We start from the raw sequence: 26948 nt of genomic DNA, 5'->3' as shown, positions 1-26948 counted from the left end.
CTTCTACAAGAATGAAAGATGCATAAATGACACTGAGTCCTAAAGGCAACCAGGAGATTCAGGAGAAAGTCATGCTGAAGCTGGGTCACAAACTCAGGTTCATAATGCCTAACTAACCTCCATCCAAGTCATCAAAGAGGGGCCTACTATGAAGTCCTTTTCAAAGTCCTCAGGTAACACTGCCGAAGACTTGGTATTGGCCAATTGTACGTTTTAAGCTTTGATGGTAAAATTTCATCAATTAAAATTTCTTCATCCAAAAATCTGTGGAAGATTTTCTCTTGCTTCTGTTGGAAGAAAAAATAAAAAATGCAGTGCAATGTGTTTGACCTCCACTACAGAAATATCTGTATCCCAGAAGAAATTTTTAAATTCATATGTGGGCTCCCAGAAAAGACTTATTACTTTTTAGATTGTATTGAAGGGCTGCTTGCAGCAGAGCTCTGGCCAGGAGATGTCACAAGTCTTCATAAAATTGAAATGTGAAAACACTGCCATCAGTCCTACTGACTTCTACAGATACACAGCCTTTTAGAGAAGAGTGAGCATGCAGGTGATGTGAAGAACTGGTCCATCTGCTATACAGAATTATAGAATGGTTTGGGATGAAAGAGGCCTTAAAGATCATCTAGTTCCAACCCCCTGCCATGGGCAGGGACACCTTCCACTAGACCAGGTTGCTCAAAGCCCCGTCCAACCTGGTCTTGAACACTGCCAGGGAGGGGGCAGCCACAGCTTCTCTGCGTAACCTGTTCCAGTATCTCACCACCCCCACAGTAAAGAATTTCTTCCTTGTATCTCATTTAAATCTTCCCTCTTTCAGCTTAAAACTGTTACCCCTCATCCTATCCTTACATTCCCTGATGAAGAGTCCCTCCCCATCTTTCCTGTAGCCCCCTTTAAGTACTGGAAGATCACTATAAGGTCTCCCTGGAGCCTTCTCTTCTCCAGGCTGAACAACCCCAACTCTCTCAGCCTGTCCTCACAGGGGAGGTGCTCCAGCCCCTGATCATCTTTGTGGCCTCCTCTGGACCCACTCGAGCAGGTCCATGTCCTTCTTAAGTTGGGGCCCCCAGAGCTGGACACAGTGCTCCAGGTGGGGTACCACAAGAGCAGAGTAGAGGGGGAGAATCCCCTCCCTGGACCTGCTGGTCACACTTCTCTTGATGCAGCCCAGGACACGGCTGGCTTTCTGGGCTGTGAGCACACATTGCTGGCTCGCAGTCAAGTTTTCGATCCACTAATGCCCCCACGTCCTTCTCCACAGGGCTGCCCTCAATCCACTCATCGCCCAGCCTGTACTTGTGTTTGGGATTGCCCCGACCCACGTGCTGGACCTTGTACTACGCCTTGTTGAACTTCATGAAGTTTGCACAGGTCCACCTCTCAAGTCTCTGGAAGGCATCGCTACCCTCCAGCATGTCAACCGCACCACACAGCTTGGTCTCACTGGCAAACCTGCCGAGGGTGCACTTAATCCCATGTCACCAACAAAGATGGGAGACATCATACTAACAACACATCTTTATTCCACCTCTTTGCAAAAGGACAGACAACATTCAGCATGCTTAGCCCCTCCTCAGCAACTGGAGTGAGGCTCCGAGACTGGCAGTAGTGTTTTCAGCATGTTTTTGGCACAGCAGCTTTGCATCATGCTGCTCCCAGCTACAAGAATGGCAGTAGGGTCCAGCTCCATAGTAGAGATTGGAAATACCATCAACTTACAGAGTGCTGGAAATAAGGGGTCTTTACTAATATAAATTTTGCCCAGATTAGGCCAGGTAGTAATACTAATTGGCACACTGTGACGTGTCTTCATACTATTTTAGTACTGATCTTCCACACTGTTCTTTCATGAACACCAGTCTTGTGCACTGCTGTTACGTCTCGGACTAGGAGCCCAGGGAGTCGTAAAGGTTTCATGATCTCCTCAGGTTAAATTAAGGTGAAACGACACCAAATGACTGCTTAAAATGTTTTACTTGCAGCAGAAACAAATTTAGAAAAGGATAGTAAGCAAAGTGGTCTCTTACTGATAAATCTGTAAGAAAGAAAGGAAAGGAGGGAAAAGAAAAGAAAGGGAGAGAAAGAGAATCAAAGAATCCAGATCACCACCCCAGGTTCCAGCATTGTCTCAGGTCCGGTAATCTTGGGCGGTGGCTGCACACACAGCAAAGTTTTCTGTCACCTTTTTAAGTTTGTCTTATCAGCTGATTTGCATACTAGATGATGAGAGGCAGGTTTTCCATGAACTCATTAGCATGAGACACGAGGAAAGGTGGAGCATGGGTTCTGTGCATGCGTTGAGGGGGGATGGGGTGCAATCAACCCTTTCATCCAATTGAGTCAGTGGTCATGATCTCCCCCTGCCACCTTTACCTTTACCCCAGTTACCACCAGTTTTCGCTGACTTCACACTTCTCAGCCAACCATCCAGCCTCTGGCTTCTTCTGGGGCAGATGCTCCCTTCTTATCGGTCTTTTAGCTTCTCTTCAAGGGCACAGTCGAAGGCCTGCATCATTTATACAAAGTTTCAAACTAGAGCCAGTGTTTAGCTTTCCTCGTTAGAAGATCAGTATACAGCAAACAGTTGGATAAATGTTTGAGGCATTAACTCCTTCAGTTCCTCACAACTGCCTGCAGAGGAACTGCACAACATGGTAGGATATCTTGTATATCTCAGTATGTTCCTGCCAAAGTACACCATGGTCAAGATTAGTATATGCCAAAGGGGCCTTCACACCTCTACAGCCTTGATACGTGCTACTTAGCTCCCTGTTGCATGCTATTTAACACACAGCCTGGCTGCTCATTCACCACTGCCATCAAAGCCAGCAGAGAGAGCATCAATTCAGCAGTCCTCCCCTTCTGTGCCATGATCTCCGCATCTTGACACAGGGTTAGTCATTCTCTCCTCTGAAATCTGTAGTGTTTAACAGTTTCAAAAAACCAACCAACCAAAAAAACCCCTCAGAAAACCCCAACACCCCCAAAACCAGAACTTCTGAACTCCAAGAAATACAGTATGAACTTGTGACAGAAAAATGTACTGGAATATACTTGCAAAAGTAACTCTGAACTAAGTTTTCCTTTTTTATCTGAAGAGACATGAGGAAATTCTTCCAGCTTAACGGTTTATGTATAGAGGGGTGTGTGTGGGGGTCTGACAGGGGACAGGAGAGTGGATATGCAAATTGTATGTAACAAAAAAGACAAAATCCTTCATACCTTGCTCTTGCCATAATTACTGACAATAACGGTACTACTTATATGTGACAATATCAAAAATGACTAATTTTAGGAGATTAGAGTTTAGAAGTAAGATGAACAGATAGTTTGGGGTTTTTTGGAGTGTTAACTATGTGTGTTAACAAGTGTGTTAAGATAGTCTGACTTCACCTACGTGGTCTAGCTGTATAGCACAGAATTCTCTTTCTTCAGGCATGAACAAATAATAATGAAAAATGCTGGAAAAACCTAGCCTGGCAGAAGCCTCAGCTCGTCTGCCTGCAACTTGTTATTAAAAAAAAAAAAAAAAAAAAAAAAACCAAAACAAACCACAGAAACTTGTGGTATTTTCTCTGTGTTATCAACACGATCTTCCACAACCTAGACATAATGACAGGCAATGTGCAACAAACTTTCTCATTACTGTTTTCAGCGGATGAGAACTTCTGCTTCTATATCCAGTAATCAAAGGATTCATGTCAAATTGGCACAATTTGACTACTACCATAAAACACACAAATGCTACTGTCAGCAACTTATCACACCTTAACTTCCTAAAATAATGTTTAGATTTACTTATTATCTCCATTGAATCTTAAATTACATACTATAGGAAAGGGGGTTTTAAAATTAAAGCAACTCAGGTTTGCTCATATTAATACAAAACAAATGATTCTCAATAAGAAGGCCTGCTATGATTAGATTTTATTGTCCTCATAGAAAAGTTTCTATAATACATTTAATAATCTGCCTTATTAATATGTTAATAGTCTCTTATAGAAGGAAAGATACCAGCTCCTGTCCTCTTATTCATTTCAATTAATCAAAACTAAGTATTCAACTTTTACTTCAAATGACCTCTGGTACTTGCGTTGCCAGCTAAAAATAGATTTTAGTATTAATTTGCAGAGGATTAATTATTTATACATGTAACAATACCTTGTAATATTTTAATGTTGTCTTTAAGACACTGCACAACAGGAAAATGCTTCATTCAATAACGGAAAATTAACCAGCAATTTTGATCTATGCTACGACAAAACATGGATATACTAACAAAATGAAAGAAGAGGTATATTTAGCCCCTCCATGCAGCACTGAGGAAACGTTTGTTACTTGTTCTGCTTTCTGGGCACAAGCAGGAAGTCATCCAATGGACATGAAGGAGAGATCAAAAAAATATAAGTATTTTCCATATATATTGACTATCAGCTAACAATAAAAGAAGCTGCGATATGTGGAGGGAATAAATAATAAAGAACTGGATTTAAAAAAAAAGTAGTGGCTATGCCTTCTTAACTGAAAATAATTCTTCAAAGGATGAAATTTCTTAGTAATGCTAAGTAATGTAATGCTATTTCTTGCTTACACCGGGTGCTTTAGCAATTTAAGTTTTGGGGTTTAAGGTGATTTAATATTTGACTTAAAATGGTTTGTGTGATATTTCAATCACCTACACATACAACTGATAAGGAAGCATTCACAAAAGATTCTGCAATTAATAAAAAGACATTCTTTTGTATACAAATTGTTAACTTACAAAGGCAGGGCCTAAGCATACTCTTCTTACCATTGACTTCCCTGGAAGTATCCCCAAATATTACACCACGCATACTCGCACCACCACCATGAACTACTTTTTTCCAACTTTCTACCTGCTTTCAAACTCTTTGTCTAGCCTACCTCCCACTCACACACTCCCTCCTCAGTAGGGTCTCCAACCAAGGCTAATGAGCTTATCTCATTTCCACTGAGCTGGTGAGTGCTGGCAGCAGCTGATAGGGAATACTGGACAGAAAATGCAAATCTATAGTTCATGTAGCATACCTGAATCATTAAGGAACTTTAAAACTAGTGACAACACAGTAGTTTTATTCAGTATCTTTCATGCTGTCATTATTAAGCAGTAGGTATTTTTAGCCACCAAAAGCCAAATCCATCTGCAGCAGCAGCGTTTCCAAGGAGACAGAATAATTTAAATACATGTGGAACTTGATCTCTGTTTTCATCATCTCCTCTCTGTTACTGGAGCTGCTTTGAGTCAGATTCCTCATTTGAGGGGGAAAAAGTGATTGGAATACACAGATTGGAGATTTCAATTTAACAGTTGTGCTTATGCTTTCAGATATATCCCCTACAAATAACAAACGTTAGGATGCAACTCAGCTATTTTTCCATCAGTATTACTTACCAATGTTCACATTCCAGGATTAAAAAAAAAACAAACCAGTTCATCAGTCTTTTAGAGTAATTTTGTAAATTGCTGACATTTGCTGTAAGTTATTAATTTTTTTGATTGTTTGTTTAGCAAACATATCAGGCTCCATTCTCTGAAGAAACAGCTAGGAGAAAAGGACACCGCTCCAGATGCTTACAGCTGGTAAGGTGTATAAACAAGTGGACAGAGGACAAAGCTTCTTCCAGTTGTCTTTAGTATTCAGTAAGAGTTCTACTGACTTTGTCCAGTTTTTCTTTAACAATTTTAGGTCTGCTCTAAGGGAATTCACTCAATGAATTCAACAAAAATGGATACACACATTTACTGATTTCAGAGATTAAAATCTATTAAAACTTAATTCCAGCATTTTAGCTTTATAAATATTTTTTATGACTATATATTCCCAAACAATTCATTTATTTCAATGAAGATTTCTGCTTCAAACCAACAAAATGGGAGTATAACAATTAATTTCTACACGTAAAGTGTAAAACTAAGTCAATAGAGAGCTGACATGTTGAAATCCTTGCCCCAGTGAGGCCAATATAAAAATCTCCAATTCTTTCAGTAGGGCCAGGACTTCTGCCTGTAGTCCTATATCCTCAAATAATGTGGCTTGATAAACAAATCTATTTTCTGTACCAAGTTATTTGCTACTTGCCATCTCCAGTGTCTGTGAACTAACAGCTGCTAATAACATGCAAACTCGGCAGAACAGGTTTCATACAAGCTATTTCAACAGTTTATTACAACTGGTATGTAACTGCTGTAACTACTACAAGATCTATCTGTCTTGTACACATAATTTAATTACATGCATCATGTTTTTTCTTTATGACAAAGATAATTTTATGACTGAAATATAAACCACATTCATTTCAAACCTAAAAATAATGCAAAAATCCACAGAACCCTTTAAGAGTTGCTCTGAGAAGCCATTCTTACTGTATTCAACACTAAATAAAACACATACAGTTTTAGAAGCAGTTCATTTGTAAATCCTTTTTCTATCCAAACTCAAAGAAAACATTTTTATATCTTACAGCACTATTTTCCTGCTGGTAGCATACACTGTATTTTCAACAACGAGTATTTCCATCACACAAAAGACCTCTCTTCCTACAGTTTACTGAACAGCTTCAGCATCAATGAAACGCAGTGCCTATACAGTCACATGAGAAAGTTGTCAGATAGCATCAGGCATGCCTATGATTTCACTGTCTATGGCTCTCACATCAGTTGAAACCTCCTAGGCAGGAGAAATAATAACATGAAAAGCTGCTTCAAAGTCATTAATGAGGAACAAACAAGATGCTTGCACATGCATTTTTTCATACCCAAGAAATGTTGTGGCAAGGATCAAGAATAGCTATTCAGAACAGGTTTGTTTTGGTTTTTTTTTTTTTCACCCTTACCTGTAAATCGGGTTGCTGTGTTTCAGCTCCGTCAGTGCAGACTGAGAGGTTTACTCCTCCTTTTTCCATCCATCAGACAGCAGTCATCCAATAACTGAAGTCATCCTGGCATCCTCTGGAACATGCTCTCTCCCTTATTTCCCACTCCCCACCCCCATCTGCACACTAGCAAAATGGGAAAATAGCAAGAAGAAAACAAAACAAAAAACCACATCTAAAAACCAGCTTTAATGAGCTACTTAGTGAGGATGCTCTGTATTAGAAGGTAATGACAAAATTTAAAGACAAGAAAAAAATTAAGTGTCTCTATTAATAACCTTCAGCTCCACTAGTGAATATCACTTCTCCCTTTCAGCTCCTTTCTGTAAGGAAAAAGCAAGCAAACAGCCGTAGGAAGAGAGTTATTGCCTGTATACATTCTTTGAAACTGACTCAGCTATCCAGATCTTCAGTGAAGAGTGCTGCTGTGTATTTAGGAAATTTTGTGATAATTAAAATAACAGTGGTGCTTTTATACAAAGCAAGGACCTGAAATCTCAATGCAAATCAGGATAGTTCAGAGATGGATGCCAGTAATTTCCTACTAAATACTTTTTCTTTCTGTTTGAGGCAGTATTTATAAAATACCTGAAATTGCTCCTCATTTTTTCTTGAAGTTCTACTTATATAAAGCTCTACCTATGTAACCACTGCATGTGCATTTATTTTACTGTATTTATAATACAGTAGCCAAAATCCAATGTGCTGCGTGAACTCCGACCACACAAAACTTTCTACCTAAATAAGAACCCAAATGCAAAAAATGACTGGGTGAACAACTTTCAATTCATGTGCTTCAAATGTACTATTAAGTCTATTTATAGCCTCTTAAATTTAGTTGAAAAAACATTTTGCAAGATCAGGGAATTTTTATTTTCTATATATCCATATAAATCCTGTATCAGCTCAGTTGAAGACAACAGCATCAGATTCATGACAGTTTAATTTAAATTAAAAATCAAAATCAAGAATGAGTCTCCAGCCTTAGCTAAGGTAACGTTTACCATCACATCAAAGCATCTGTACTCCAGGATTTCCCCTTAAAAAAAATGTTAAGCAGCAGAGCTGACAAACACCTTTGTGTTTAGAAATTTCAATCTTCAGCTATAGTTTTCCAATAAAATAACTGAGAATTCCTTTAAATAAGAGCATCTATTCTCTTCACTGAATTATTGATCTTTAACCACAGCAAGACTATATCAATTAGCATACTTTCACTATAAAGTAATAGCTGTTTTAGCTTCTGAAAAAATTAGTTGTCAGTCTTATCATAATGAAGTGCCAGTGGATCCTGTGCATAACATTCAGATTCTGTCTTAACAAGTAAAGTAGGTGTCTTTTTAAACAAATTACCTCGGTTTAACATGAAACCTCTTCCTAGATGCCTAGAAAAATGGAAATCCATTCCTGCAAGCATTAAAAAACTAAAATAACTATTAGGTTTCAAACCCAGACAACCAATACAATTTTCTTTAGTGGGAAGGAACTGTGGGAAACACTGAGGAAAACCTAAACAGACATTTTGCCCTGGTAAGCAACTGGCTGGAAGACATCTTCACCTCCAAATTTATTTCTGCAGATAAAAAAGAAAACAGGCTTGAGCACCAAGGTCTCACCTCAACCTGATTGCTGAGGGAAACACATGGACATACAGAATTGTCGTATCATAACTGGATTTAATAAAAATCTTTTCAATACAGATGCAAGGTGCAACACTATTCCAGCCCTGAAGCACTATTAGAATAACTAATCACAGAGAAACAAGCAATACAAACAAGTAAATAGGAATGCCTTGCAAAATCTACTATGAAAAAAGGTCATTAACAACAAAAACCCCAGCACTTCTAAAATAGTCCCAGAACGAAGCAACTCCAATACCGTCAGTGTTTGTAAAATAAAACAAATAGCCTTGCTACAAAAAAATTATCATTAAGTAGGCTGATGTTTCCCCCGCACTTTACAAGTGCTGCACACACAAGCCTCCCCAGTAGTGGTGTCTGTGCAATCTGTAACCTACACTTGCCAGTTTCTTCAGAATTCTACAAAACATCAAACAGTCCTTGTGAAATTTGTCCCGATTTGCGCATCAAAAATTAAGTCATTTACTTGATAAATGCATTTTAAATATATGAAATTCACTTCTGCTAGTACGTCAGGGTGCAGAGGACATTCCCCTGCGCGGCGTGGGGGGGTCTGGCTGCCGGGGCACACTGCACAGCTCATGGCTTCGAAAGCGCGAGGGAACTGCAGCCCCACTCTGGGCCTGCCCACTCTTTGCCAGGACGCTTTTAAATTCAGCCTCTTGCCCTTGGCCCCTGCCCGAGCTTTGTTACCCCTCTGCTGCAGACACGCCTGGACCTGGCCAGGCACCCAGTCGATCCAGACCCTGGGAGGCTGACCACAGACCTGCCTGCCTGCCTCAGGGGGATCTCAGGCCTCCCTCTCCATTACAGACCAGACCACCAGGTTCCTGCCAGCCTGGCGGCCATCCCCAGGCCTGACCCCCTCCATACTGTTGCACCGCCCTCAGCTTCTGCCTCACCTGCCCTTTCCAAGCCACCTGCTGCCCTGACTGGCCCCCAGCAAGGCACCCAAACCCAACTGTCCCTTACCAGAGTCAGCACCTGCAAAGTCTTAATGCTCTCTGGCTCCAAAGTGCTATTACTGGACTAATCACATATACACAGAGATAGAGAAAGGGAAATTGGGTCCTTTTTGAATCCAGGTTTGTACCTAGTCCCTGCTGTGACTCAAGTGATTTGTGGGTGTGCTTACATGCGTTTGGCTATTTCAGCTTTTTTTTAAACTTCTCTATATACTCCTTACAACATACATTTTAATTTTCTTTTCCAGAGCTATTACACTGGACAAAAGGAAGGCTTCATCGGGAAGCAGATTCCTGCAACAACTTCACAGAATCATAGATTACCATGCTGGAAGAGACCTCAATGATCATCTGGTCCAACATTTCTTGGCAAAAGCCCGGTCTAGACAAGATGGCCCAGCACCCTGTTCAGCTGAATCTTAAAAGTGTCCAGTGATTGGGAATTCAACACTTCTCTGAGGAGATTATTCCAGTGGCTGATTGTTCTCGTGAAAAATTTTCCTCGTGTGTCCAGCTGAAATCCCCCCAGGAGTAACTTGTACCCATTATACCTCATCTTTTCCATGTGCCTCCTTGTAAAAAGGGAGTCTCCATCTTCTTTGTAGCCACCCTTTAAATACTGGAACATGCTGATAAGGTCTCCCCTAAGCCTTCTTTTCTCAAGGCTGAACAAACCCAATTCTCTCAGCCTTTCCTTGGATGTCAGGCTTCCCAGCCCTTTGATCATATTTGTGGCCCTTGTCTGGACTCTCTCCAGCCTGTCTACATCTTTTTTTATAGCAGGGACCAAAACTGAACACAGTATTCCAGGTGTGGCCTGACAAGAGCTGAGTAGAGTGGGATAATGATTTCTCCATCTCTGCTGGTGATGCCCTTGCTGATGCGACCCAGCATCCTGTTGGCTTTCTTTGCCACTGCAGCACACTGTTCACTCCTATTGAGCTTGTTGTCCACCAGCACCCCCAGGTCCCTTTCCACAGAGCTGCTCTCCAGACAGGTAGATCCCAGCCTGTGCTGCACTCCTGGGTTATGTCTTCCCAGGTGCAAGACCTTACACTTGGTTCTTGCTGAACTGCATAAGGTTCTTGTCAGCCCACTCTTCCAGTCTATCCAGGTCTTCCTGCAGGGTGACTCTCCCTTCCAGAGTGTCCACTTCCCCACTCACTTTGGTATATCAGCAAACTTCATCAGGGTACACTTGATCCCATCACCCAGATCACTTATTAAGAGATTAAACAGTGTTGGGCCCAATATCGATCCCTGAGGGACCCCACTTGTGACAGGTTGCCAGTTTGAAAAAGAGCTATTCACCACCACCCTCTGGGTGCGGGCTGGCAGCCAGTTCCCCACCCACCACACAGACCACTTGTCTAGACCATAATGCATCAGTTTCTCTAGGAGGAGGCTGTGGGGAACTGTATCAAAAGCTTTGAGAAATGCAGGTAGACAATGTCCACCTCTCACCCCACATCAACTGAGCAGGTTACTTTGTTGTAGAAGGTGATCAGGTTTGTCAAGCATGATTTGCCCTTGGTGAGCCCATGCTGACTTTTTCCAATCACGTACTTCATTTAATTTGTGATAGCCCCCAGGAGAATTCATTCCATAACTTTACCAGGGATTGAAGTAAGACTTTCTTCACTTCTCCTTTCCCTGATTATGTCTGTTGCTACTGAAATATTTGCTTCCATTTTCTCTACAAAGAATGAAGCTTCTTCTGGCAATCCCTTTATGGAAGGATAACATACTACGGGATCAACTCCTTCCTGAAAAAAGCTTCAGAGAAAAAATTTAGGAAGCATATATAAATTACATCTCAGTAACCTACTCTGCTATAATGGTACAGACCAAGTAAATTAAGTAAGTTGAAATCAGAAACTGCAAGGCTGCCAATGTCCTTTGGCTAAAGCTGTATAGCTATGCCATCAGGGCTGAAGGCAGTTCCTGACTTGGTTTGGTTCATTGTAAGCCATTCATGGATCCAGGTTCCGGTTTCACTTGCAACTCACAGTTCTTTTTAACATCCAGGCTTTTCAGTCAAGATTTTTACTTCCCACTCCAGAGTTAATGATAAGGTGTGCTGCAGAGACCCACTGGAGACAACCAAAATGACACTCACATAGTACAAGTTATTTATGATGATGATTAAACCATACACACTTCCACACTCAGGGATACTGGAAAAAAATAAAACTGATGTTTATCTTAGACAACACTGATTGTAAAGATGAACTGACACAGCTTGGTAAATAATTAGAAACTCAAACAAATCTTTTGTATTTCATAACATACACCGCTAAAACTAAACACAATCCTTCCCACGGTATCCACTTTCAGCCTCTTCCTTTAGCAGAGCCAATTGTTTTACTCTCCTCCCTTGGTCAGCTCTATCAGTAGTCCAGTTATCTTTCTCTTTAGGCCTTATGCTTTTTCTACTTTTTTCTACTTTTTTTTTTTTAAATAATAAAAAGCATTTCAAGATATTCTATTTTATCAGATTATTTTCCTCTCTCTCTATTCCATAGCTGGTCCATACTTGCTTCTTTAGTGCACATACCAGCTTCCTTCCTAGAACCATGAAGGATTTACTTAAAGCTAAATCCATACTAAAAACTTTGATATCAAAGAGGATCTCTGATTTGTTAAGTTCTGCATCCAGTTTTCTGTTAGTGGCCTTTATTTCAAATTTAAAAAAAAAAAAAAAAAAAAAAAGAGGTATATAGTGAGATGCGCATGAGAGCTCATCAGTTAACTCCAGTTCCCTACGGTCCACATGTACATTCACTTCAAGACTAGACCACTTTTTCTGGACCACCTTCCTTATGAGGGCAGGCTGAGAGAGTTGGGGTTGTTCAGCCTGGAGAAGAGAAGGCTCCAGAGAGATCTTATAGTGACCTGCCACTACTTAAAGGGAGCTACAGGAAAGATGGGGAGGGACTCTTTATCACGGAGTGTAGCGATAGGATGAGGGCTAATGGTTTTAAACTGACAGAGGGTAGATTCAGATGAGATATTAGGAAGAAATTCTTTACTGTGAGGGTGTTGAGGCACTGGAACAGGTTGCCCAGAGAAGCTGTGGCTGCCCCCTCCCTGGCAGTGTTCAAGACCAGGTTGGACCTTTGAGCAACCTGGTCTAGCGGAAGGTGTCCCTGCCCATGGCAGGGGGTTGGAACTAGATCACCTTAAGGGTCCATTCCAACTCAAACCATTCTATGATTATTTCTGCAACCTATCTAATAGGATATGCTGACTTCCTGCCCACTCTCATGTTTAGGATACCAGGTAGCACCTTCTACACCATTTTAGTTTCTTCTGAAATGCAAATATTTGCAGGTAAGGAGAGAAGGAAAGGGAAACAATGGCTGGAGGCAAAAGGTACTTGTAGATTTACATATCTCAAAGAACTCCAATTACTGGTAACATCTCTCTATCTCCACTTGAAAATCCACACAGCATTCATACAGCACATGACTCCCAGCAGCTATGCTGTGGTTATGTAACTTTGTGGTAGTTGGTCACACTGTCCTTCATTAGAAACCAATTACTGTAGATCTCTTCTGTCAAGTGTGAGATGAGCTCTAACATACTCCCTAAGAAAAATAGCAGTCACTGTCCAGCTCAGGAGCCAAAGACCTATCACCCCACCTACTAATGCTGGAAGAGGTCAGATCTCCTATAGCACAATCACTCTCCTTAAAGATTGTTACTAGGACATCAGAACAAATTTCTCACCCATGGTCTAGAAATAAGGATCTTCAGCGTTCTACCAGCAAGACCCTAGGAAGGTATGTCATTCTTCCCCACATTAGACCTACTGTGTCTCCTGAATGGAGAGACATTGGAACACCCTGTTTCTCAGCATCCTACATGTCTGCAGAAAAATCCTTGAAGAGGGAAGGACCAAGCTTGTAAGGCAGCAACAAGACTATCTGAATTTCACAGTCACTGCCAATTCCACACAGCAACTCAGCATCCAGTGTCATTAAGAAATATGTCAGCATGGTTCCCAAGCAGAATAAACACTGATAGAGAAAAAAGAAGTGACAAATGAACTATGCATGACTTATTGGTGTGCATTCAGGGCTGCTGCCTAGAAAAATCCCACATGGTCAAAAGAACTGGAACCTAGTGATGTTTGATTATGAAATCCAGGCCAAGGTTTCCTTAATTTAAAGCTGCTGCCATTGCAAGAAAATCACTTACAATTTACGACTGAAAAAGAATGGAGACTTGAGGTTTCTCTCTCACAAATGGTGGACAGACACCATCATCTACTAGCCTTAGAAATCTCTCAAGGATTGTAGGATTCCAGTAGTCTGAGGTTTAAATAGCAAGATGCTATCAAATAAGATGTGTGTGATACAGTTTCCACAAGTCTCTGAAAAAGCCAGAGCTCTGCAGTCAGAAATAGCAACATATTAAAATGCAGAAGCCATACAACAAGCTATATTGGCTTCAATGCCCTACTGACTGCATTTAATGAAGCCTGAAGGGATGACTGTTCAGGTTGGAGAAGAAGCTGGATAATTACAGACAATACACAGTGAAAACACATCACCCTACAGCTTGAAAATCAAAACTGCTTCAGGAAAGAATAGGATTACTTTACCATAGTATCATACATTTTTACTCTTTAATAGAACCTAGAAGACTCTGCTGTCTCCAAAGCCACTGTGCTGAACAGTGTTTGTTCAGTTCAGAACAGTAACAAGCCAAGCCGTTTTTAAATGGCACATGAGGATGCTATAGAGTGACCATACTGGTCAGTGGATCTGACACTTGAATAAACGTTACTTTAGGAAGAATTATCTATCAGGGAGCTGTAAAAACTATTCTAAGATGGTTAGGGGGGGAGGACAAAAAACAAACAAACAAACAAACTACACTGCTTGTTGTGCAGCTGAAGGCCAAAAGCAGAGTGCATTAGTTCCTTCCTTAGTTTTAAGAGGAACAGTACTGCAGTACCTCTGTTATAATAGGTAAGTTTTGTTTTGCTCCTTGATAGACAAAACCAAGCAAAACCAAAACAAATTCTCCTTTCCTCTTAAGAAAAAATAAACACATATAGCTTGCGTAAAAAACCACGAACACCAAACAAACAATAATAAATTTAAAAAAACCCAAACAGAAACCTCCCTGAAAATACTGCCAGGTGGGAACAAATCTCAGGGCAAAATCAAGAAACGTATTCAAAGCAGACTAATTTTCACCTCTTAGAAATGCAAGTTACATAACTTTCAACTTCCTCAGACTCCCACCCCCTTACCAACATCCATTTATATTCCTTCAATCAACTCAAGAGTACAGTCATCTGCCTTCAGTGAAATCAAGAGTGAGAAAAGGTAAGCAGAGAACTTCTGCACTATGTTAAAAAGCAGCTTTCTAGCATGGAAATTACTTCCAATTTTGCTTACTTACATACCAACAACTAAGTCAGGTAAGTTCTTCCCAAAATCAGGAATCGACTTCTCATAACTAAATAACAGTACGCAAGCCTAAAACATCAGACTTTAAAAGCAAGCTTTTTTTGAACCATAATCTAGACTTCACTACTGAAAGGCAAAATTAAGCAAATCTGAACAAGTTTACTAACACAATTATTAGCTGTAAATAAATTCTTGGTTTTCAGCCATATCTGCTCCAGTGAGGATCATAAAGCTGGCACAGCACGGTAAGAAAAAAGAATGAGGTGCTACCCCTTTTGGAAGGAACCGACACAGCCTGACAGCTAGGTCAGGGAAGAATACCACATTTCACTGCTATGACAGGCACCTTATGCGATTTTACTTAGTCACCACAGCTGAGTACCTGAAAGATTAATAACAGTTCTTTTTCTTTCTGCTTATTTTGCAGATTAGACAATTTTCTTCTTTTATTTATATTCCTTCTTCCTCTACTAATGCACCAACTTGATGAAACCTTTAAACAGATTTTGAGTCAATCCAGTTCTGACCTAGCTAACAATTATACATAAAGATGAATGAAAAAAAAAATGCTTCCACGTGTCCCAGATTGCCTGTAGATTGTAATTCTTTTATTAATAATTACTTTAATAAATACCAAAGACCATACATGGAAAGTATATTTCCCCCTGCCCTCTCTCTTTTAGGACCATGAATAAGGGATTTTATTGATGAAGGAACTACATGAGTCTTTAATACCTATATTTCTGTCATGGGATCAAAGTTCCTATTCAAAAGCAAGCATGGTTTACACTGAATACTCATGGTAATTGATTCCCACAGATGTTGCTACTGAACCTCCCCTTAGAGAAAATGCTTGAAATTTTATTTGAGAGATCATATGTGCATGTGTGTGTATACAAATGTTCTTGGAAGTTTATTAAGTAACAAACAGATACCATAAATATTTTTCCTTTTTTGACAGCCTTTAGTAGTTCTTTCAGAAATCTTCATTGCAGAGTACTACACAACATAATAAATAGTCCAAAAACATAAACATTTAAAGCTGAATACTCCGAGCCTAAGCAGCTACACTGAAGTTAGTTACAAACATCTAATTCAGACAGGAAAGGTGGAAAAACATTAAGAACAGGGATAATACCAAAATACACTTCCTCCCCCAACATTTGATGCCAATCCCAAATTAGCATTGTGGGCATCTCTCATTTTTCAAAGAATAAAATTAAAAATCAACTTAATTTATATTTGATAAATTATGCACTGTGTGCTACCATCATGGTTTCAACCATATGCACGGTGTCCTAGCCCTCTTAATTTGGTTTACTCTACAACTTTCTGCTCTCTCCACACTGCCCAGCTTCATGTATGACCCTACAGCTGCCCTGTCCTCAACCACACATATTGGTCGCATTCACATAAAAGCAGCCTTAGACACAGTTAATACTGGAGGATTGCCCTCAATCAGTCCACATACATTACTAGAGAGCTCATGAGGCTACCCTAATATCTGAAAGTCACCCTTCTTCTGTATCAGATTTTAGAGATTTGCACATTCATATGCCAACCAGCAAAGAGAAGGGACCAAATGGTGAATCTGGTCCTCAAGTACATTCATTATACAAGCAAAAACTATAATTGGCTCTTTAATGTAAAATTCGCCATTGTACATGCAACAAACATAAGAACTTATGAATCACATAAGCGCTGGGTAAAGATCTTTAATCTTAACAGATGATTGATACAGCAGTAAATTAAGCTATTGAAAAGTAAACAAATATAAAGCTTGTAAGCAGTAGAGTCGTTCAAAAAAAAAGGAGGAAAAAAACCCTGAAGACATTATCTAAAAGATCAGTTGCCTTTTCAGAAATTCAGCAGGTGCCTGACTTGTCATGCTCCTTGCAGCAAGGTCATTATTTAGCTTTTTGCTCTGTCATAGCTAAGGTAGAGTTCAAAACGCTGGTGAACAGTTTTGCTGATAAATTAAAACGTACTCGTTCCCAAGTGACATGAACTTCAGCCACACCAAAGAAAAGTGTTCTGCAAACAATCCACCTGTGTCTCCCCATACAGATTTGCAAAATCTGTAGAGGACAAACACTCGCTTGGGAGGGAACAGGAGTCTAGCTCCTATTTCCAAAACAACCTTCTGAACAAGAAAGCCCAGATGTCCCTCCGCACAACTGAATGGCCCAGTATTGGGTTAGAGTGTCATGCCCTTTTTCATCCAATATCACGCAAAAGAAAAGACAGACCCCTGCTTAACACTATCTTCCCCAAATTATTATATAGCTTGTCAATTATGGTACATTTCTGGAAGATGCAGGTGTGTATTTGAACACTTTCAGGCTGAGGAAAGAACAGTAACCAAGTTTCTCACTTTCTTAGGAAATGCTCTCTACTGTAATAAACAAGTACATGTCTATCATTGGTAAAAGAGAAAATCTTATTATGTTAAGAGTCCACCCACAGAAGAAGGACCAGTGCTTTGGATTCTCAGTGCATGCAGCTACCTATACTCTAAAGCTCAGAAATTTAGACACCCTACTGTGCCAGCATGTCCATTTCAGCAAGGGGGAAACCCCAGTGACATGCAGGATGACCAAATTTCTCTTTGCTTATTTTGCAGAGACACAAGATCTATTTTCTATGCTAAAAACACAGTCTGTACTGTTACTTTTAAAAGTTGCAGCTGCAAAGAACCATCAAATTGATTTCCTTTGCCTTTTTAATCACCTTTGGTGCAGCAGTATGCCTGCAAGAAAATGCTCAGCAGAATCATGAACTTCAAAGGAACCACACCAACACAATGTCATGGTTGGCAATGAAAAGCAGGACAGCAGAAAGCAAGCACCAGGAATTATTTTAAACAGATTTCTCAAGACACGTCAAACAAGGAAAGATAAAAATTTTGTCACTGGGGAGAGATCTCTTTTCAGACAGATCAACTTCTGAAGCAAGGTCCTGGAAGAATCCTGAAGTTGTCATTAAAACCAAAAATCAGGATTTCTTATACAGAAATTGTTAAGCCTTAGTTAGGAACAATTTTTAAGACAGTGACAGAATCTGCTTTATTTTGCATCCTTGTGAATAGACAATAATTCTGGTGAAGTTAATGAGCAACTGAAGCTGGAGAATGGGCTTTCAGTGTTCAGACACAAGTCTGAATCATATGCAATGAGAAGTCTCTCAATCTCTCCTTTATTTAGAACTTGTTATATGTGTTTATATTCGGTACGTTTATGTAAGGGAGAGGTGTATGTTAGACAATGGTCTATTTTAATGTCTACAGTCTTCCTACGGTATCTCTTATGGACCTTCTTATATGAGCTCAAGGAGAATTTGTCTTAAAATCTGGCCAGGCAGGTAGTTGTGTCTCACAGTGAGAGATGCAGTGCTTAAATATCATTGCATGATGTCAGCAGAGGGATAACAGGGTCGAAGAAATATGCCTTTGTCTGATGATCAGATAGTTTCTATCCAACAGTTAAGTGGTATGAATAAACAAAGATGGCACCAAAGATGGTCCTCTTATACAGCTACAACAATAGGGAAAATACTGAGGGTCAGCTATCAAACAATCACATCAGTATTTCTGCTACATACTGAATAAGCATGAGTCAAAAAATGTGTGTTTGTAACCAAAGTAACTTCTCTTATTTATTAGCACGAGTATTAACACTTCCCTTAGGGTGCCAAGGAACAGTGCTAAAAAAGGCCTCACTTGTAAACAGATTAGATACAAAAGGGTAACATGTAAATTTTTTTACCATTCCCTAAGTGCCATGGATTAAAATATAATAGGAAAAGTTCGGTACAACCTGGAAGATACAGGCAAGCCATTTCAAATATTTGCATTTATCAAGTGAATGGCTATTTTTGCTATTTTAACCTGCTAATGTACAGCTCTCACCAAATACTTTCACATACAAGACAGAAAGAAACCATTTTGCAACAATTCACAATTTTAGATGAATGCTGATTACTGTATACAGATTGAAAAGATACATTCCTTAACCATCTATCACTAAAAACAGGCTAAATATTATCTGCTTTAAAATTTTTTTAAAATCTAATACTGAGCTGCAAGTAATAGAAGATATTTTAATAAACATGATATTTCATCCTAGTGACATGATATGGCAGAGAACAAGAAGATGTTTTTACAGAAAACCAGGCAATTTAGCTATATTCATGGGGTTTTCCTCCACTTCAACTGACATTTACAGACTCGATCTTTTACACTCCTTAAGGAAAACAATAGCTTTGCAAGTAATTAAGAGAATGCATTTCTGTTACAGGTAATGTATCACTACGAAAACTATAATTTTTACTCATCTTAATAGGGATTTTAGTCACAGCCAGGATCGGCAGCAGTACCACACAGAGTGTTTCATCAGTAACATACCAGATAATGACAAGAAAGCTAGATGATGATCAAGATGGGGGCTATTCTAAGTCTTTAAGTTACCTTTATTAGCACAAAACATGTTGGGTTTTTTTAAATCAGCACTTTTATCAGACTGCTCCTAAAAACGAGACTACATTCATTACTTTTAATCATTAGTTATTCTGAAATTTAATCCACACTGCATTCTGGAGACAAAAGTAGGAATTTTCGTTAACATCCCTATTCATAAGGGAGGTACCACAATCATCAAAGAACTTCTCAGCGAGAACATCAGTTCAGCGTGATCACACACTGACACCTAGTGAATACTTGCAGTTAAGAAACCCTGTTGCTTCTCTTGTCGTTGCCCATGCAGGACAAATGTTACCAATATATTCATGCTGACAAGATGTTTCACATATGGACTATGTTTCCCTTCTTCTAATTAGGGAGACATTAGGATGTGCACTATTTCTTGCACACAAGCATAAGAACACACTTACAGTATGCAGTATCTGACCTGCTTGAAAAACACGTATGTCCCTGTAAATGAGTCGCTACCTCATTTTATTTTTCATCCATAATGACAGCTTGGTGACTAGCGCACAATACGTCAACAAGACCAACCAGACAAACAAGTTCTTAGAAAAAAGATGTATTTTGCAAACCTCCATCTCCACTCAGGGAGTCAGCTGGCTCCACACACAGTACAATTGTTTTGTTTCCATTATGTAGCAGATGGTGATTGAGATGATCTGAAAAGCCCTGAAACGTGAACAGCACATGCTGAGGAACAGTGGAGACTGCAACCACAGGATTTATAGCCGAGAACAATGTGGGGTCAGTGATTATGTCATCGCATTGTCACTCCTCCTAATGCGTCCCAACAGAGATGCAGAAGCTAGCTGTTTGACCTATTCATCCAGCTTCACACAGTATCACCAGCCCCACATCCTCTCCATACACAATGGGAAATATCTGACATTGCAACACACAACTCTTATTCTTTAACTGCATTTAAGGGATCCCCTATCCTAAACTTTGCACACTTTTCAAGCATAAAGCCCAAGCTAGCAACTACCTTTTTTTCTTGAATTCTCAGGGAGCACTGGACATACTATTCAGTGAAAAACTGCACCGCCTAGTATTACAAGCAAAACCAGAAGAAACAAATATCAGAATAAACCTTCAAGCTCTTACAAATGGGTTGAGGTTGTGTTGGGAAGTAGGGGAGAAGGTGGTATGAAACACGCTGCCAGATGCTACCAGTTACCATAAATTTTTGCAGACCCATGTTCAAAATTTCAGTTTTCACACTTTGATTTCATTCCCAAATATAAGGATGCTCCAGAATCACATACAGCATTCTGAAAGATACACTACTGCAGTCTATAACCTTTCTTCAACATCGGCACTGAACTGACTTGAAAGTTGTTCTTCATAAGAACGGTGACATACAGGTGTAAACTACGTGCACATGTTCAATCCATCTCCTAGAAGGCCAGTGGTGTGAGGGTGGGAAAAAACTTAAAAATTAGTCATTTCAGAACTTCTAGCTCCACTTGAAAAAAACTGATACGCATCCAGGGTATTCAGGCCTAGGTATGCACGTTAAGCTCAATTTCTCTCTCACGTATATTTAAGTTATTTTGTCACAGCTACGACACACACAGGTGATAGATAGCACTAGTGAAAAGTCTTTTACAAATGGATATTTGGATGAAGTTATGACCTAAATACTAGGTTGCCCTACTCCTGTACAATACTTCTCCAGCAGAACTACATGTCTTTGGACGAGTAGCTGCAGTTGCAGAGATCAATGCAGTGTTTTTTCATTTTCATGATTCCATAACAATCCTACATGTACGTGTGGTGACGGTTGCAGGGGGAGACAGAGGTCTCCCAGCCCAAACCACACGAAGACCAGCAGGCCGCTGGCAGCAGACTTGACTTTACAAATTTGTTTTTAATGCATTTCTAAATTGCCTTTCAGATGTCATGAAGATATCTTTCTTAGTTGTACTATTCAGAGGCTTTTACAACATAAACAGTAATTGCCTAGCTTACCTACGCTGTCCATTTCACTAACTATATCATTCCCTTTTTTTTTTTTTTTTACCAGTTACCAAACCCCATCCCCATCCCGTCCCGTCCCACCCCACCTCCAGCAAAAAAAACCCCAAAACTAAACTAACTCGGTTGGGGGGGGGGAACTCAACAAATCTGGATTGGCTTTTTTTGGAACAAGTGCTCAAAAAGAAAAACAACACAGAAAACCTATTTAATTAGAAAGAAATACCCATGTCCTAAGCATAGTTACTCTATCAAGGCTTCTCCTGTAACTATTTGGTTCAGGATACATCCCAAACATCCCACAACACCCATGTATTCATCTAAGAAGGTGAGGGATAGGCACACACACAAAACCACACAAGATTATTGCCACTGTTACCAGATTTCAGTTTGTGAATCAGGTACGGTATTTTGAGATTCTTTAGTTAAAATGTATTTTATGAATGTATCTTGGAAACAAGTCCAAGCCAAAGTAAAACAGAAGCCCAAGCAAATCCTGAGCATCTTTAACTCTCATTACTTTTTATACACATATACAATGCTCACAAATATATACACATACAAATTTATATGCATATACAATGGCCTCCTGTTTGTCAAAACTCCACCTGGAAGATGACATGTTTCCATGCTATCGCTACAGTAACGCTTTACAAAATTTCCACCATCTTTTATACTGTATCAAAAATTAGAACAGGTAACTATTCTTGTCAAATAGGAATTCAGATTTACATGTAATCTTACAGGCAAAACACAGATTATTAAGTAGAGGGACACGACAGGGGGACAGCAGGGTGCCTGATCAGTTTTCATGGATCAAAATTCTTCTGTAATAAAGAAAATTTATACCCCCTCAAACCATATACAGTATTCTGCTTTGCAGATCAAAAATCCTTGTTGCCATGGGAACTACAAAAAAAGCCAGTCATGACATGGCAAAGCCGTAACAGAAATATGTCTGCTGGGAAATTACCAGTAGTCAAGGTTTCCGTATCAAAAACGCTTGGGTATTTTCAACCTGAAAACAAAACTCTTCCTCAAATCTTACTTCCAAACTCTTCTTCCACAAATATTTTGTAAATTTTCACTAAAACCTGCTCATATATATGTATTGTTTATACAAAATAAGGTAAGTAAATTACTGTTGAAGATGTACTATATACAATGCAAGAATACCAACTTATATATATGTCTTCTCCAGATATACTTGGTACCAAGTATGCACTAATGATTTACATTGTTCAGTCCATCTACACATAGGACAAAAAAAAAGACTAAAGCACTCTAGAAGCACACAGAAAATAATATTGCATAAGACAGGCTATATAAAGTAAGATTTATAATGCAACTGTTTAAAACAGTATTTCAAGGTTAGTTATACGTGCAATTTGCCCTTCGTATCTGTGTTCTCACCAGGTAACAAAAATTAACATTTGATTACTAAAATAGAGTATCATGTCTTTTGAGAAGGCTGTTGGCACTTCAAAGAAAAGTGAAAAAATCAGTGTTAAACCTAGAGTCACGCAATTCCCACTTGAACACAAACAGTTCCCAGAAGTGTGAATAAAAAAACAACACACTGATCAAAGGATCTGTGTAATAACATGGAATTCATACTATCAAACATACCCTTTTCAGCACCCCATTATAATCTCAGAGGTGCTAGATTTATTTTCCTGTCAAATATGTGCATGACACAAAACACCTCAAGAACACCACATGAAAAGTACTGCACAGAAATGCTGCTAACATAATGTGACCTCTAGGCCATATGCTGATTTGTAACAACAATGAAGTTGGGAAGAACCCTGGAGAAAACAGTTTTGCAGAACAGTATCTGCAAAAATTGCTTCTGCACATAGAAACAGTGTCAATATATATTTTAATTACATTTTTCTTTTAACATTATAACTACTTAAGTATTAGATTATAACAAGCTACTTTAAAAAGAAACCTTGAAAACCAAGTATGAGTCTCATCTGCAGACTGGTTCGTGGTTGCAGAATTAGGTTCATGGTTCCACTAATTAGGAAATACATTTTTTTTAATCTGTTCTTAAATACATACTTTTCTGTCTGTTCTAACAACACTTGCTTATCAGATAGCACATTATACAGAACATAGTATCACTGAAACCAATTAGTTTTGATTAACTCTTCACTTCATCCCCCTCCCCAGAGCACAGATTAGGGCAGCTACCTACAATTCAGCCGTGCCCGCTCTCCTTTTTGACCTAGCCTGCATACCCTTGCACACGTCTTGTGAAATGCTTGGACAGATCATCAAGTAACTGATAATATTCAGAGTAATGGAAGGCACTTCCCATGGAGAGTGCATTCACCTAGGAAATGCAACAGGTTGGGTTTTTTTACCTGTCAAAGCCATACAGTAAACAGGATGATGGTGGCTGGAGGGGGGAGGGGGCAGGCAGGTGATACCTGCATCTTTATTACTACTTGCAAAAGTTGTAAGTGTATTTAAATTGGGCTTAAGAAGTCAAGCAATTTACAACAAAGTGAAACAGTTAAGTGTGCAATACTTTTAAACCTAAAATTTTATATTCAGAATAGTGTGGCATTATTCCTTTGACAAGTTTTTAGAAGTAATAAAAATACAAGTGTCTTTTCTCAGCAGTGACTGGTGTGAAAAAAAGGCTGTGGAGTAAGAAAGTAACTAATATAACACAACAAAGTATACTACAAATAGTAAAAAACACAGGAAAATATTTAATCTTCTAGATAATTTTATCTGCATATATCAGTCCTTCACCTAACACTGCATCTATGTGATGAGTCATTATTTCAGTAATACAGATGCTCTGTATTTCTCAGATTCATACAACATTAGGCAGACAGCTTCGCTGCCAGGGACATCCAACTCTCCTTGTCCTCTGGCTCGCTGTTTCTCTACATTAGGCACCATCAACCACCTGTGGAAGATTCCCCTATGTATATTTAGCTATTTAGAAAAGAAACCACAGTTCAGCCCCACTGACCCTGCTCTCCACTTTTGAACAAATAGATCGATGTATTACTGTAACGTCTGTCCACGGTTAAAGTGAGCTGCTACTTCTGCTGCTGTACTATCAGTGTGTCAAATACCAAACCAGGCTGTATTCTGATCTGTAGCCTCTCTACAAGGCCATTTGTTTCCAAAGTACAACAATTTACAATAGTGGATGTGTGTTGTAACAACACAATTACAACCTCCTGCAGTTGCTTATTGCTTATTTCCCCCACAGCTGTCACTATGCAATCACAAAGGCAGGAAATAATTTTAAATTGTCATTAGAATGACCTGACAGAATCCAAAATCTAAACAGTAAGGCACAAGACATGTAACAATGATAAATTCACCGTAAGATAACATTGCATGATGCAAACACTTCTCAGTCTATTACACAAGTAAGGGTCCCCACAGAGTGAAGAAGCCAGCCTACATTCAAGTGCTTTATATTCCAGAAATCTGAGACTACCCAACTCAAATTACAAACAGATTTCTCTACATTCAACCAAATTCACACCACATACTGCAGAAAGTTCTGTTTATTTCATGATGAAAGCTAGATAAATCTAAAGAGCTCCATCTAAGATATCTAAGCACATTTTAAATCAAAGGATGCTCAGTAAAAAAAAAAAAAAAAGATAAACAATCTGAATTCTCTGGTCTTCCTGCTCTTTACTGCGTTCTCAATCTTAAACAAATGATAGCTGAGACTTTTAGTGACTCGCCCTCAACTAGTGAGATATGTTGCGGGGCTAACCTGAACTATGCTTCATAAAATAAACACAAAAATAACATTAAAACAAAACCCACAGATAACAACAGGCATACAAAAAGGGAAGACGTTTCCTTACAGTCAATTTTTAAAAGCGGTATTTTGGGGATTACTATAGCTTGCTTTCCTCTGACAAGACTAAATGGCACAGAAGCTGTCCTGGAGTCACCCTAGAGTATGCCACTCTATCAGCTTTGCCCTTGTGTCTTTACTTACTTTACCACTTCCCCGAATAAATATATTAAAAGTTACAAATATCTTAGAGCTTTTTTCCACACATACTATATAAAAAAATAAAAAATCCATTCTCCAATCTGCACACCTAGAAAAGAAAGGCGACAAACGTGGATGTGCAATCATTTGTGGTGGAACTTCAGTTAACAAATCTTCCCCCAGTAAAACACATCCTCACTCAGAACACTGCAAAACCAGGCAGGTACAATTCACCGGTATGAGCGAAAGAACATGGGAAACTGAACGTGTCTTTCCACCTGAAGCAACCTGTTTATTTTTCAGCTCTACTAGTCTGTGTCAGCCACTGGCCCTACCCAACGCTTCGTCTTTCCTGTCTACTTAGAGTGTTTCAGGCAAAGAAAGAACTGGTGGTATCTTGTTGGTCCAGAGTTTGCTGCGCTATGCAGATTTAGAACAGTTTCTCACACAGGACTAGCGCAGCCTCACAGCAGAGTAGGATTTATGCAGAACCACAGAGTACACAGAAACCCAAGAAACATGTCCCGTTTATTCCACTATCCCAGCGGACGGCTGTGGCTACACCCGCTACCGCCAGCCACCCTCACGCCGCCCTGCCGAGCGGTGAGGCGGGCGGGCCGGGTGCCGCCGCACGCCGGGTGTCCCCGCACGCCGCCGCTGCCGTTCCCCAGCCTGGCCCCGCTCGGCAGCCCCGCTGCCACCGAGGCGCCCCCAGCCGCTGGGCGCGGAGGTGCTGGGGCACCCGCAGTGCCTGCGGACGGCTGGAACCCGGGGAGCCCCGAAGGGCGCCGCAGCCGCCCCGCCTCACCCCGTACGCCTCAGGTGTCAGAAGCGCCAGAAGGTTTTACAGGCGAGGATCCAGGAAACCCCCGGCTGGCACACAACCGCTCTCTGCGGGCAACCTGCACACCCAGGGGCTAGCGGAGTTGTTCCCTCCCCGACTAAGAATCCCCCAGCTCCTGGGCTAACCACGGTGCCCCTCTGCGCTTACAAACACGAAACGCCCTCACGGGTCCTCACCTGAAACACCGGTATTTCCGCTAGTCCTGCCACCGCCCGGGTTAACCGGCGCTACGCCGGCAGCGTCCGATCCAGGGAACGGGCCCGCCGGGCCTCCTGCCCTCCGTCGCCAGCGACGCTCGCCCAGCGCCGGGGCTGGCTGACACCGAGCGGCTCCCGAAGGCCGCTGCGCCGCCCGCACCTGCCGCCGGGCCGGGGCCGCCGCTCGCCACCTCCGCGGGCCCTTGGGCGGGGGCCGCCACTCGCCACCTCCCGGCCGTCGCTGGCCCGGGGCCGCCGCGCGCCCTTCCCGGGCCGCTCACAGACGACGCGGCCGCCGCCTCGCGCCCGGCGCTGGCCGCCTCCGCCGGGGAACGCGCAGCCCCCGCCCCGCCCCGCCCCGCGCGCCCCTCACCTGCCCCCAGCGGCTGCAGCGGCGGGCGGGCCCCGGGTCTCGGGTCCCGGCGGCGGCCGGGCTGGCCGCGGGCGCTCGCCCCCTACCCGCCCCGCAGGCGGCCCCCGCCTGCCGCTCCCCGCCGACGCCGTCCGGTGCGGCCGCGGCGTCCCAGC

At 40.9% G+C, this 26948-nt stretch overlaps 1 protein-coding gene across 1 annotated transcript in view; it reads right to left on the bottom strand.

Annotated features, from left to right (window-relative positions):
* The window catches only part of CSRNP3 (cysteine and serine rich nuclear protein 3), a 110878-nt gene extending 84299 nt beyond the window's left edge, over positions 1–26579 (bottom strand). Inside the window, exon 1 of the mRNA XM_074828998.1 lies at positions 26400–26579. The gene's annotated coding sequence lies outside the window, so the exon portion shown is untranslated. The remainder of the gene's footprint in view (positions 1–26399) is intronic.
* Positions 26580–26948: the final 369 nt, after the last annotated feature.

The sequence above is a fragment of the Strix aluco genome, chromosome 6, assembly GCF_031877795.1.
Source record: "Strix aluco isolate bStrAlu1 chromosome 6, bStrAlu1.hap1, whole genome shotgun sequence".
NCBI classification, from domain to species: Eukaryota; Metazoa; Chordata; class Aves; order Strigiformes; family Strigidae; genus Strix; species Strix aluco.
This window is presented reverse-complemented; position numbering and strand designations above follow the sequence as displayed.